A 14,238-nucleotide genomic window follows, 5' to 3' on the forward strand; every position below is an offset into this window, starting at 1 on the left:
ATATGATTTTAGTGCTTAAAATATAAAAGTTATACTGTAAATTTTGTTGAAGTTTCATCTCAATTTCTTTTGTATTATGTAGAAAGATTAACTATGAAATAGATAAGTGAAAAATATTTTTTTTTTAAATGAAATAACTTTAGTTTTTAATTAAGTTAACTGTACTAACAGGAACTTAAATAATTTCAAGTCTGCTTTTTTTCTTTGTACTAAAATAAATTTAATTTTAGGAAAAAATTATTAGAACTATATTAAAAATTTCTAACATAACAATCAGTTAGTAGATCATATCTGTATAAGTGGACGTACAATTTTGTATATAATAAATTGCTATCTGTTAAAATAAGTAGCTAATTTTATAGGGTCACTAGATTAGATACTGGTCATGTATTATAATTACTATATGTTTGTCAGGTCTGCTATGCATCCATTAAAAAATAAATAATACATTCATTTTATCTATTACATTGCCAGAATTTTTACTTGACAAAACTGGTTACTTAACTACCATCATTACAGATTTTCAACCTTTATATTGGTGTTTTCGCTGTCCTTAATGTATAATGCACTAGAAAATATAATGCAGTTAACTGAGGAAATTTATAACTTATGCTGCTCAATTTATTTATTAAACATCAAAATATTTTAAAATTGATTGTAATATTTAAAGAATTATGCTTTTTAGCGATTAGCAATATTAAGTTTTAATTTTTCGATGTTAATTAATTTTTCAGATTGTTGAAATGAATGAGAAGGATGAAACATGTGATGCATCAACTGTAATGTTAAAATAAGTATTATGGTACATCGAAAATGAGTTAGAATCATTATATCTGTTAATCATAGTGTATTTACCCATTTATAAATTGTACTCATATATTTGCTCAGAAAGAAGTTGGTGTTCAAAATATTATTGGGATGAAACTAAGTTGAGATGTGTTTATCTAGAATTCTAATAAATATAAAAGCATTAGTCCTAATAATAATGTAAGTTAAAAATTTAATATATTTTGAAAAATTTATTTATTTTACTATTTTTTTTGCAACTTCTTTTTAGAACTTGGTTTTCAATATATTTTTAATTATAATAACTTTAATCCAAGAATTCACTTAATCCACAATTCACTTTTATGACTGGGAAATCTTTAGTGATTCTCATAATGGAGGAACTATATAAAACGAACTATAAGAAACATTTATTTAACTTTTTTTAAGAGTGACTACAGAACAATTTTTGTTTAGGGAAAGTTGTAAAAAACTGTCTGAGCTGCCTTTCTTTATGTTAAGCACATAAAATTAATAAATCTTTTATTTAGCTGATCAGTACACAATGATACATTACATGACTGCCATTCAGAAAGTTCTCGGCCTGATAAAGAAAACACAGTATTTCAGAAATATTTAAAATTTTTCAACGCAGCTACCTTGTAATACATTTACACCAGCTTAGCTTGTCATAGCTTGGATCTCATCATTTGAAGTGAATTTTCATCCAGCAAGTCATTCCTTCAGATCTGGGAAGAGGAAGAAATTGCTGGGAACCAAATATGTCGTCATATATGAGAACACTTCAAATTGTAGGTCATTCAGTTTTGCAGTAATAACCTGAGACATATGCACGTTCATTATTGAGTTGAAAGAACATTTTCATTTTTTCAAGATATTTACCCTGAATAGGACCTTTCATCTTGTACTTTAGAGAATAATAGTAACTTGTAATTCAAAATTTAAAATATTTTGGAACTTCTGTATTATAACGGTGCTATCATCATTGGGAGATTATGACCAGCACGACTGGTGGCGAGTTAAATAATAAGAAAATAAATAAATAACATTATAAATGTAATCTAACCACTTAACCTACGCTTATTTCGCTTGCTAACCTTCACTAGGGAGCGTGAGTTAATTTTGGTTAGATTATATTTATAATTTTGTTTTTTTATTTTCTTACTTCAATGGCTTCATCTAAGAACTTACTTTTTCCTGTTTAGCCTCCGGGAATTTCCATTCAGGTATTACTTCAGAGGATAAATGAAGATATGTATAAGTGCATATGAAGTATAGTCTTGTAGAGTCTCAGTTCGACCATTCCTGAGATGTGTGATTAATTGAAACCCAACCACCAAAGAACATTGTTATCCACGATCTAGTATTAAAATACCTGACTTTACTAGGACTTGAACGTTGGAACTCTCGACTTCCAAATCAGCTGATTTGGTAAGACGTGTTCACCACTAGACCAACCCAGTGTGTACCATCTAAGAACTAATGGCACTTAACTTCCTTTATTGCAGTACTTAAAATAGTAATCCTTTCTTTAAAATTATTTTGTCTTACTTCAAAAAAATATTTTACTTTTCTGATATTGACTCAAAAATACTCATTCCCTAAACAATTCAGGTTGATCATGTAAAACTTATTTTTTGAAAATTTTGAAGTATTCTCAAGAGGAATTTGTGTTTATATTTTGGTTGCATTCAGTTCATTATTTGTTTTTGAAATGCAAGAATCTTTTTTTTGTTCATATCCAAAGAACAATTTCTAATGAAATATCATTATTGCTATTCATAATGAAATTTAACTGAGAATATATTAACAAGTGACATAAGAACAATTGTAGTGTAACCATGCAAATACAGGTAGTCGTATACCTTCAAAAGGAACTTCATCCATTTTAAATAATTTTCCAATATTGCAACAAAATATCATAAATATTCCCTTCGGTTTATGAGTTCATGGATAAGATATTTTTTTTACCCCCAGGACCACCATCAGGTATTACTTCAGAGGATCAGATGAATGACAATTTTTGTAGCGTGTGAAAATGCCATGCCTGACCGGGATTTGAACCTGGGGACCTCTGGATGAAAGCTGAGATGCTACCACTCGAGCCACGAAGGCCGTCATGGATAATAGTTGGAATAATCAATATAATAGTAAGTTCTGAAAGAAATTAAAACCTTAGAAATAGTTTATTATTACGATAAATACTATTACAAATATAAATTAAATATTTTTATTAAAAAATTCAAATTAGAAAAAAGAAGAAGAAAACACATCTGGTCTCAGAACTACCCAACCATGGCACCATATCATACTACCAAAAAAGTGGGAACATTTTCTGAAGAACGAAAGATTAAATTGCTTCCTCGGCCAGACAACATTCCAGACTTAAACCAAGTTGAAATTCTTTGAGCAGTAGTCAAAAAATGACTCTTAAAAATGAACTGTGCTATGAAGTAAGTAAAGAATAAAGGAGGCTATATTAATTATTAGATATTCACAAATTATACATGTATGATTTTTTTTTTAAATATACTTATTTTTTATTAAATAATATCTGTGTTCAGATTAATTTGTGCACTACAGTAAAAGATTACTTTCCTCTTTGCAGTTGTCTTTCTTCCAAAGACTGATATCCCATTCCCATTTATTATAAAAATAGAATAATAGAAATAATTTACTATGAGAAATGAAAATTAATAGAGAACAAAATGATATTAACAAAGTAGAATTACGGTTTACTCTTAATGAAAGTAATAATGTTTTAAAAGTTGTAACAGAAGCCTAATGATTAACAAAAAATAATTAATAAAAAAGATATAGTAATTGTTACATCTGTTAGTGATAGAAGTGCCTTAGCTATATTGATATCATGTTGTGTCAGCTACATAAACCATCTAATATTAATGTTATTTTGGGTAATTCTCTGCACAGTTATATGTTTGACTGGTAGAGAATATACTCTGAATATTTAAATTGAAAACAAGATTATATTCTGAAAACGATTTATAAATAATTGTAAAAAAAAAGTGTAGACCTAGGTGGTCAATCTCATTGTTAAACAATCATCAGCAGTGAAACTACAAAAAAGTATATATATGAAAAAATAAATATGTAAAATAGTAAATGGAAGGGAGAGAAACAAAGAAATAATAACAAATTTTGTATTTACTATACGTAGTAAATACAAAATTAATTACCAGCTATAGAAGTATTTCCAAAACTTCATTGTTTCTCCTTTACTGCCTAATAAATAAAATATGAATTTTTACAGATTGAAGAGGTATTTATATATATATATTTTTTTGGAATTAAATTGCATTCCAGCATTCCCTTCAAAGAAACAAAGTATATTTAAAAGACTGGATGTTCCTCCAATCTATTGATTCTGGTAAAGTAGAGCCAGTACTGGAGTAAAACTACTGGGTTCTAGATAAAATTTTAATTTGGCCCCATTTATATAAGTTGCAAGCAACTTCAAAGAAAAATTGAAAGATAGTCAGGAAATTTCTCTTTTGGAATCAAAAAAAATACAAAAAAACCGCCATCTCATTTTTATTTGATTAAAAAAAATTATTTTTTATTGTTGCATTTTTAAAAAAGTTTAAAGGTATTACTTATGTTTTATCATTTTAATACCACATGGAGCCATGTGTACCGTCCCCCCCCCCCCTGTGTTGGATCCACGCTTGGCACTAATCTGATTTTATTACTTTGTCTGTTATTATCATATTTATTTGTATTATTTAAAAAATAACATATTCTATATTATTAAAGGTAAAAAAAATCTTTTTTTTTTTTTTAATTTATTTTATTTTTTCCTGTACTGAAACTGGACCCCTCAGAATTAAGACCCAAGACATTTGTCTGTTGTTTAATCCAACACTGAATACATAAGATGTTAATCTTATGTATTCAGTGTGAAATAATTATAACATAAACCTGTTAAGGTTTAGTATGAAAACAAAGTACACTTTAATTTAATAACTTTTATAAACAAATTGTTACCCCCTCTCTCAATTCCTTTAGTTGAGTTTAGTAGAGAAGCATTGATAACATTTTTGCTGTTGGTAAAACTTCTGACCATACTGAAAATTTTATCAAACAATTAAGGGGAGGAGTTTGTTAATTTTATCCTCGTTCATGCATCTTTTTCTCAGTTACTATAAGAGATAGTCATGGATTATTTTAATTGTTTTTGTTGTATTTTTTTCTGTCTACTTAAGCAAAATTATTAGTTTTAATAAAATTCACTATTTTTATTATATTTTTGACAATTGAACCATTTCTTTTGGCACAAAATATATTTTTAAATATTTCAGTACATTGTTATATGCAAAAATCTGCTTATATAATGATAAAATAGGGTTGTGAATACCTGGTAAAAATTTCAAGTTTCTTATTATTTATAGTTTTTGAGAAAAAGGTACATGAAGATTGAAAAAATGTGGTTTGCTATAAACAGTATTTAAAGTTATAACTATTCAGAAAGAAGTACATGGTAGTTCACTTTCTTAAAACAATTCTGCACCATATGTTTCATCATCTTCCTCTTTTGTTGCTTTTTCTTTCTTCTGCAGAATGCATTTTAATTTATGCAGCAGCTATTCTATTGCAATCAATATCTTTTAGGATAGAGACACAATTTTCACTAATTTTTTTCAATTAATTTTCAGTAGTGCCCCTTGTTAAATGTGATCACATCATAAATACAAATCTTTAGTGTCACTATTCCTACATAAACAGTTTTTGTAATTCTCTTCCAAATCAATATGTTGAAAGACTCATTGGATTCTGAGTTTTTCCTCTAATGTATTTTCGCAATAAAACATCATTACTTAGATATGCAAAAATTGGCTTTATTTTCTCCATGACTACCTTAGAAAGTGAATGCTTATTTAAATAAAGCTCACTAATTACTAAAGTTTTGAAACTGATGAGTTTAATTTAATGTAAGACAATGAAATTCCAGAATTATTTGGGTCAATCATATAATCACATTCATCGTCAGTCAAATTCTGTTCTGTTGTAGCATTTTAAACTAATATTTTTATGTTGGTTTCAAAAAAATTTCCTTTTCTTAAATAATTTTGATCTCCTACCCATCTTTTTATATATAATTAGTCAGGTGGTAAACGATATTTGCAAACTATAGAAACAAAAAATACAGAACACAAAAACTCAACCCTACTAAACTCTCATGAAAAACATTACCTTATAATTAAAAGAAATGTATCACTGCCAACTAAATACTAAAATTAAAGTCTGTAAAAATTCAATACAAAAGCTAATTACATTTTTATTACTAAATATGCAATAATAAATAATGAAACTCATAAAAATAATTCTACAAACAAAACCTGAAATTTGAGAGAATGACATTTATATCTTTAAAAAAATAATAAAGATATTGGTTTTAACGTAGTCGACAGTCTACCTCTGTAGTTAGTAAGTTATTCCTTAAATGGCACCAACAAAATGCTGTACTGAAATAAGAAATAAATACAAAAAAAATGAATAATTACAAAAATTTGAGAATAAAAACGTAGTCGACAGTCTACCTCTGTAGTTAGTAAGTTATTCCTTAAATGGCACCAACAAAATGCTGTACTGAAATAAGAAATAAATACAAAAAAAATGAATAATTACAAAAATTTGAGAATAAATTAATATTCCTCATGTTGTAATTATAAATAAAATCTAACCAAACTTAACCTACGCTCACTTCACTCACTAACATTGACTAGCAGTCGTAGGTAAAGTTTGGTTAGATTATATTTATAATTTCAATATTAACTAAATGAAAATGATTCCACTTATTCTCTTAAATTAGTCCAGTTATTCATTATTTTTTGTATTTTTTCTTATTTCAATAGTCTTTCAGTGGCGCCATCTATGAACTAACTAACTACAGAGATAGATCGCCTACTACATTAATACCTTTTATTTTCTTTTTCTGTTTAGCCTCCAAACCACCGTAAGGTATATTACTTCAGAGGATGAATAAGGATGATATGTATGAATATTAATGAAGTGTAGTCTTGTACACTCTCAGGATGACCATTTCCTGTATGCGTAGTTAATCGAAACCCAAAAACACAAAAAGAACACCGGTATTCATGTGCTAGTAATCAAATCCATTTAAAAGAAATTGCCTTTACTAGGATTTGAACCTTAGAACTCTTGACTTCAAAATCAGCTAATTTGCGATGACGAGTTTACCACCAGACCAACTTCGTGGGTTACTACTACATTAACCTTTTGCGGGCAGAAACCCATATATGGGCTACCTGTACTTACACTGGAGGGTGGAAACCCGTCATGAGTCTCTGAATGTGACCGGTTATTGGTCTTCATGTAGTTACATAGAAATTCGAAGAGATGGCAGGAGATGTTCTTTCAATCATTTTGAGACAGGAATTTCTGATACAATGTGATTGGGAACCATTTTACTTCAGTTATCAGATGAGTTCAATGACCGTGCGTATCTAACAAGATGCGTGCATTATTTTTTCATGTTTTTTGCTCATTTTTAAGTCATTTGTTTACAAATTGTTCCTTCCAGAACTTCTTTTTTGGCTTGATTCGTTTGAATTCAAACAAAATTTTGATTTATTTCTCTCGCTTCTGTAAGAATATAACAGAGAGAGAGAGAGAGAGAGAGAGAGAGAGAGATGTGTGTGTGTGTAATATGTGTGTGTTAATGTTAGCATGTGCACATATATATGTGTGTTTTTCAAATTATACCATGTACACCTAAATGTTATTTTAATATAATTAGTTAAGAATAAGGGAAAAATCTTTGGGTGTATGAGTTTTAATAATTTGCTTTTATCTTTATTAAATTAATTATTGTAAACTTTTAAACAGAAACTTTACCTTCAGGTAAGAAAATTTGAATTTTTTGAGATTTAGTTCTTGCTGCTAGGGAAAGAATTTCATCCTCTTTGGACCTTTAAAGTTCTTCATATCAGTGATCTCACTGACTTAAGCATTTTTTATTAATAATAATATTACTTTGGTTAAGAAAAAGTTTAATACCACATTGAAAGTAGAATCTATGCCAGTTATGTGTTTGTCTTACCCTGATGGATCGTCTTAGTTCAGGATATAAAAATTTATAGATTGTTACTTTATTCATGAGAATGAGTTCTCGTGGGTCGCCATGAGATTAGACAATGACATTAAATTTAGTAAAAGATGTTGTACATACAGAAAAAAATTGTAGCGTAAGAAAAATGCCATGTCTGACTGTGATTCAAACCCAGGACCTCCCAATGAAAGGCCAAGATGCTACCATTCAGCTATTCCGTGGCAGAGTGATAATAGTTTTATAACTGGTTCAGTAGTTTTAATAGTGGTTTAGTTATATAATAGTGAGTTTGTGAAAAAAATCATCATATGAATTTTTTAAACAAATAATTTAATTAATTTGTTAATAAAATTAACAAAATTTATTGAATTACTAAAAATAATTATTTTAAGATTATTATTTTTTTTCAACTGACCGGGATTTGGACTCGGGACCTCCAGATGAAAGGCTGAGACACTCAACTTAATTTACCTGAGGTTTGTTTTATATTTATTCATGAGAGGCCTAAGTTTTATTTAAAACTTTAAATGATGATTATGTAATAGCTGTGTAAATTTCGGTCGAATGACAGTTTTCATGATAAATCAAAATAACACCAAGATTTCAAAAAAAAATTCATTTCGTTTTAAGGGTAAAACAAAAATAATTATTAAAATCGAAAAAAAAAATAAATCGTTGTAATGGGAACTATTTCAAATTACAAACATGTTGATTTTGATAGTTTATTGCATTTTTAACTTACTCTTTGAATATAGCTCTAAACGAAAAGCTTTGTAACACAAATCCGAGATAAATCTTATATTCCTGCTTTAGCTGAACTCTACATATAGCTGTGGAAACTTGACTGAACTTTGCTGAAGCACGTATATGTTGGAATGTAGAACCAGTCGTGACTACAGTCGATCGTTCAAGGACATACTCAGATATAATTGCTGGTGTGTATACACCTTTCATTACTTGTTCATTCTACTTTTCTGGCAAGATATACACAATATATCATCTACTGATTGATTCAGTAGAGACCTACAAGTAGTCAGTTAATTGGAAAAGTTGATTTTTAATTTACTAGCATCCCTGTTGATTCTAGTCCCACTGTTCTTCCACTCTCTTTTCTTTCTTTTTTCATATTTAGCCTCTGGGTATTACCATTCAGGTATTACCTCAGAGGATGAAGGAGAATGATATGTTTGAGTGTAAATGAAATTGTGTAGTCTTGTACAGTCTCAGTTCGACCATTCTGAGAGTATGGTTAATTGAAACCCAACCACCAAAGAACACCGGTATCCATAATGTGAATGATGAAGAACGCTCCCCGAGCGTTCTTCATCATTCACATTATTTCTAAACCTTTCACTCCATTTTCGGACGTTTCTTGCATTCATTACATTATCACCGTACACAGCAACCAACTGCTTATAAATTTCAGCCGCCTTAACTTTTTGATGGTTTAAAAAACGTATGATTCTACGTATTTCACAGTCGGCGGCAACATTCATTTTCCTATTCATTTTGTAACGTAAACTCACACGTAATCAAAGATACTACAACGCGACAACTTACAGACAACAATGCATTGTGTACATTACTAGCGTGGCCATGAACGACACAGGTTCGCCAACCTTAAAGAGAGAAATTTCCCAGCGGTCTTTACTTAAGATATATCCATCGTGTATTTTTTTTTCACGATGAAATATATCTAAAAACCTTCTCAGTTATGCCAAGAAACAAGGGTGAAAATTTGGTCGAGTCAGATCTATAATTTTATGTGTTAATACATGTATCTGCTTCTGGTTTACGTCGATAAATGTAATCACGTAACAATTTCTTTTAAAAGAAGCAAATTCGAATAGTACGTACATTTATATTGCATTTTTCCTTGAGTCTTCAATTTCTGGGGAAAAAAATGGTTGTCCTCCGATAACATTCACCATTACAAATTTGTTCTTATTTCTGAAAGACAATTTGCATTAGTATTTCGAAGAAAATATTTTAAAAAGTCTTAGATTCCTTCCTTATTTTTAAAAAACAAATATTAATAAAAATTTTGAAAATAAATAAATAAATGAGCAAGAAGCTTATCAATTTTTTTTTAATATTAAAAATGAACGCAAATATCAATTGCGTAGGCCAACAAACGGCAGTATCTTCCATACTCGTTTTAAACACATTGCGATTATCCGTTTTTATCTTTACTTTGCCGTCTTGATAGCTCTTAACAGAGCTATAGCTGTAAACCCACCGGCTTGGTATAGTGGTGAACGCGTCTTCCCAAATCAGCTGATTTGGAAATCGATAGTTCCACCATTCAAGTCTTAATAAAGTCAGTTATTTTTACACGGATTTGAATACTAGATCGTGGATACCGGTGTTCTTTGGTGGTTGGATTTCAATATTAACCGCATATTTCAGGAATGGTCGAATTGAGACTACATAAGACTATACTTCATTTACACTCATACATATCATCCTCTTAAGTAATACCTGAACGGTAATTGCCGGAGGTTGAACAGTAAAAAGAAAGAACAGCTATAGCTGTAGAAGGGAAAGTAATCAGTCCAATTTGGGCACATGCGGTTTTCACCGGATCTTAACGTTTTGACACCTAAGAACCCAAAAAACTAGATGGAAATTTTCCGGGGTTAAATTACCTTATACTCCAAAACTACTGGGCCGATATTCACCAAATTTGGTCAGATTCCTTCTTCATATAGAACATTGAAGCCGATAAATTTTCAACTTAAAAGGTCAAGGGAGTGAGGCTGTAGAGCAAATCTCTTTATCTCGAGATTTCGCCTAAGGTCATATTTGATCTTAGGCACATTGGTTAACGATTAAAAAATGACAATATTTGCAAAAACCTTTCTTTTTTTTGTAAAATTGCAACTCCACCCCAAAAAATTCTGTAAACTTTGAAACTTTGTTGTGATCGCTATGATTGATGTTTTTTATTGTGGTTTGTACTATTGTCGTCAAATTATGCATATAAATTAATCTTTAATTTTTTTTTTACATCTTACTCCCTGAACCGGATGCACAACAAAGCAAAGTACAGCTCGGGGGGTTGTCTACACAAACGGGCATCCCCGTCCGCCACTCATAAGTCTAGTCCGACAGGTCAGCTCGCCGGTTAGATCTTTTCATTGCTCCCTCTAAACCCTAGGCGGGGTATCTAACCCCGACTATGTCGTTCCTAGACCTCGCCCCAGAAGCCGGGACTCGGTCTTGACTCCAATGCTTCTACTGAGAGCACCCTTTGTTGGGCACTCACACCCGAGACTCTATCTTTTTCGCGAAGGGATGAGGGAGTCCCAGTGCCTTATCACTGCCGCCCGTCCATGCAAGCACAGGCGAACGGCAGCTTCTCAGGGGGCTGTTCCTCAATTCCTCGCCACCCCATCCTCCCAGGCTTTATGCTGGAGTAACCGTGTCACAAAGTCACACGAAACCTCTCTGCCCCTAATAACATGCAATCTATGATTGTGTCAACTGTAAGGGGCCTAGTCACCAACTCAGCAGTGACGTTCAGCAGCACACGTCCGGCAGTCGAACAGAGACGTGTTCCGGTGTATCGAGCTCTCCGCAAGAAAGGAAAAAGGGGTCGTCAGTTCTCCTTCTGGCATGTAAGTGTACCCGAAACACGCCGTGGCCACATAAAAATTGGGTTAACCAGTAGGTGACCTCGCCAAACCAGCGGTTAACGCAAGGCTTGACCTGCCGGATCAGAGAATGTGTCCATCGCCCCGTCGAGGACAGGTCCCAGCGCACCTGCCATTCTCGGAATAACCGCCTGTAATAAAGTTCTCCAATAATCCCAGTCCTCAGACCAGCTAGTTGTTTAAATGGAGGGATGCCCGCAATGATCAACACTGCCTCAGTCGAAACTGAAGAGTATGCCGAAACGATGCAAATGGCAATCTGCCTCTACACACCCTCCAGTGCGCGCCAATTTCGATCGCACCCCAGAGCTTTCGACCAAACAATGACCCCCCCCCCCCCGTTATGTATGCATATATAGTGTGTGTGCGTGTGAATATATATATATATATATATATATATATGTATATATATACAGCGTAATAAAACGTACTTCCATCCCTGTATTATTATTATTATTATTATTATATATATATATATATATATATATATATATATTGTCGCCGAATGGCTTCGACGATTCATTCGTAATTCATTACCTTGTGGTGGCCCTGAAAAGAGCCGTTTTTTAGCGTCTGGTCGGCGTCGGTCGTCTTTCACTGACGCGGTTCTCTCCAAGCAATCCCACGTGGGCCGGCTCTTGCTGCTGAGTCCGGCGAGCTGGAGCTGGAACGGGTAGGTAGCGTCCGCGTCCAGCGGCTCCTTCGACGGGCCGGCCAGGCCTGCTGCTCCCGCGGGGATGTTGGCATCCGTCGGGAAGGTCCTACGTTGAGCCGGCTAGGGGCCTTCTGCTTCAGGTGGTGCTCGACGATGAAATTGCCTTCACTCTCGTGGTGAACGCTCCTTTATTGGTGCCTGAGAGTGGTGGGGCTGCAGCGCCACTATGGTGGGAGTGATGCTTGTATGAGCGCGTCCGTATACTGTACGCTTGCTCACATCATTGTTACGGTTATCGCCCGCCGATATTAAATTAGACATACATGTGGTAACAATATATATATAATATTATTAGATTAATAATAATCCAATTATTATTTCTTCCTTCCTCGAAGTACAAGAAAGTATTGTAATTGCGAAAAATTTCGGTTTTCAGATTTCAACAAAAATGTCATTTTTGACCATTCCTGAATCCATTTTGACTAGTTTTGGCTTGACATCTGTACTTCCGTATGTATTTCGCATAACTCAAAAACTATTAACCACAGAATGATGAAATTTTGGATTTAGGACTATTGTAACATCTAGTTGTGCACCTCCCCTTTTGATTGCAATCGACTGAACCAAAAGTGCCCAAAATCCAAAAGATTTTGATTTTGGACTTTTTCTTAACTGTAGCAATAAGCTATCATTGAGAGCTTTTCAACAATATATCATAAATATTACTTATTTTCATTGGTTCAAAGTTATAGGGAAATAACAAATTTTAATTAATGAAATATTTTGATTTTACAAGGGGAAGGAATATTTCATTGGTTTGAATCCGATTTCATCTCCTTTTTTTAATATAAATTTGTTGATTTATTAATAATTATTAACCTCTGTAAAAAAAATATGAAAAAATATCGGAGATTATAAATGAAATAAACTTTTATGTACTTTATATATTTTTTTAATTTGTCTATGTAATCCAAAAAAATTACAATGAAATTGTAAACAGTAAGAGTCTCGCAGATATTTCTCCCGCTCAAAAAACAAAAATTTCTGTAATTTAAATAAAACTGTTTTTAACAAAACGATACGATATCAAAAAAGGTAAGACACTACGTCTCTATAATCTGTAATTAATTTTTAATTTAAAAAAATTACATGTAATAGACAATAGATATACAATAAAAAAAATAAACAATGTTTTAAGAGTTCCATATAATAAGCAAAAAAAAAGAAAAATTGTTACAAAATTCTTACCGGCCCGATTTCATTTATTAAACAACGAATAATCATAAAAATTGTATTATTTCAGTAAATGTGATATGTATTACATATAAATGATCTATTATTGTTTATCTAATGTCTATTATATATATTTAACATGAATTTTTTCTTAAAGAAAATTCTAAATTAATAACATATTTTGATAATAGAAATGTAGTGTCTTAAATTTTTTCATATCAGTATCATTTTGTTAAAACCAATTTTATTTATATGTTTATCTTCAGTACTTTCATTTAGATAAGAGCATTTCCTATTATTAAAACAAGCTGTAGTATATTTTCTTTTAAGTTTTATTATTTTAAGTATATTATCAAGTTTTTGTACGCTACCTAGTACAATCAAGTACTGCTATCTAGCGACGCGATTCGTAAAGATACATTAAAAAATGAATAAAATTACATACTTAAATCCCGTGGTTCATCAAATGGAAAAAAAGGTTGTCTAAAAAAATTTTAGGTATTTTTTTAAAAGTATTCTTTATTTCAAATCTAATTGAACTGAAATATAATGTTTTAACGCTTATTTTTTCCCCCATTTTCATTTCATTGTTAGGTTAGGTCATGTTTAGAATTGTAAACTTAGTTCGTTGACTTCTTCGCCTCTTACCGACAAAGGTCTAGCGAACTCCGTGATTTAGTAGCCGTACTAGGAAGTTATGAGGTGTCCACATAATATTTTTAATTTAGAAAATCATGACCAATGCCATATGTTTTTTGTATGTAAATACTATTTTTTTTTATGGATTTTAAAATTTGATGGTATCTTCTATTTATTGT

General features: G+C 31.4%; 1 long non-coding RNA gene across 1 annotated transcript; it reads left to right on the forward strand.

Moving 5' to 3' along the window:
• Positions 1–725: 725 nt before the first annotated feature.
• LOC142322319 (uncharacterized) lies at positions 726–3,256 on the forward strand. The gene is made up of 3 exons (XR_012755821.1): positions 726–987; positions 2,764–2,936; positions 3,038–3,256. It is a non-coding gene; the product is annotated as an uncharacterized LOC142322319 (long non-coding RNA).
• Positions 3,257–14,238: the final 10,982 nt, after the last annotated feature.

Source organism: Lycorma delicatula, chromosome 1 (assembly GCF_047948215.1).
Source record: "Lycorma delicatula isolate Av1 chromosome 1, ASM4794821v1, whole genome shotgun sequence".
Classification (NCBI taxonomy): domain Eukaryota; kingdom Metazoa; phylum Arthropoda; class Insecta; order Hemiptera; family Fulgoridae; genus Lycorma; species Lycorma delicatula.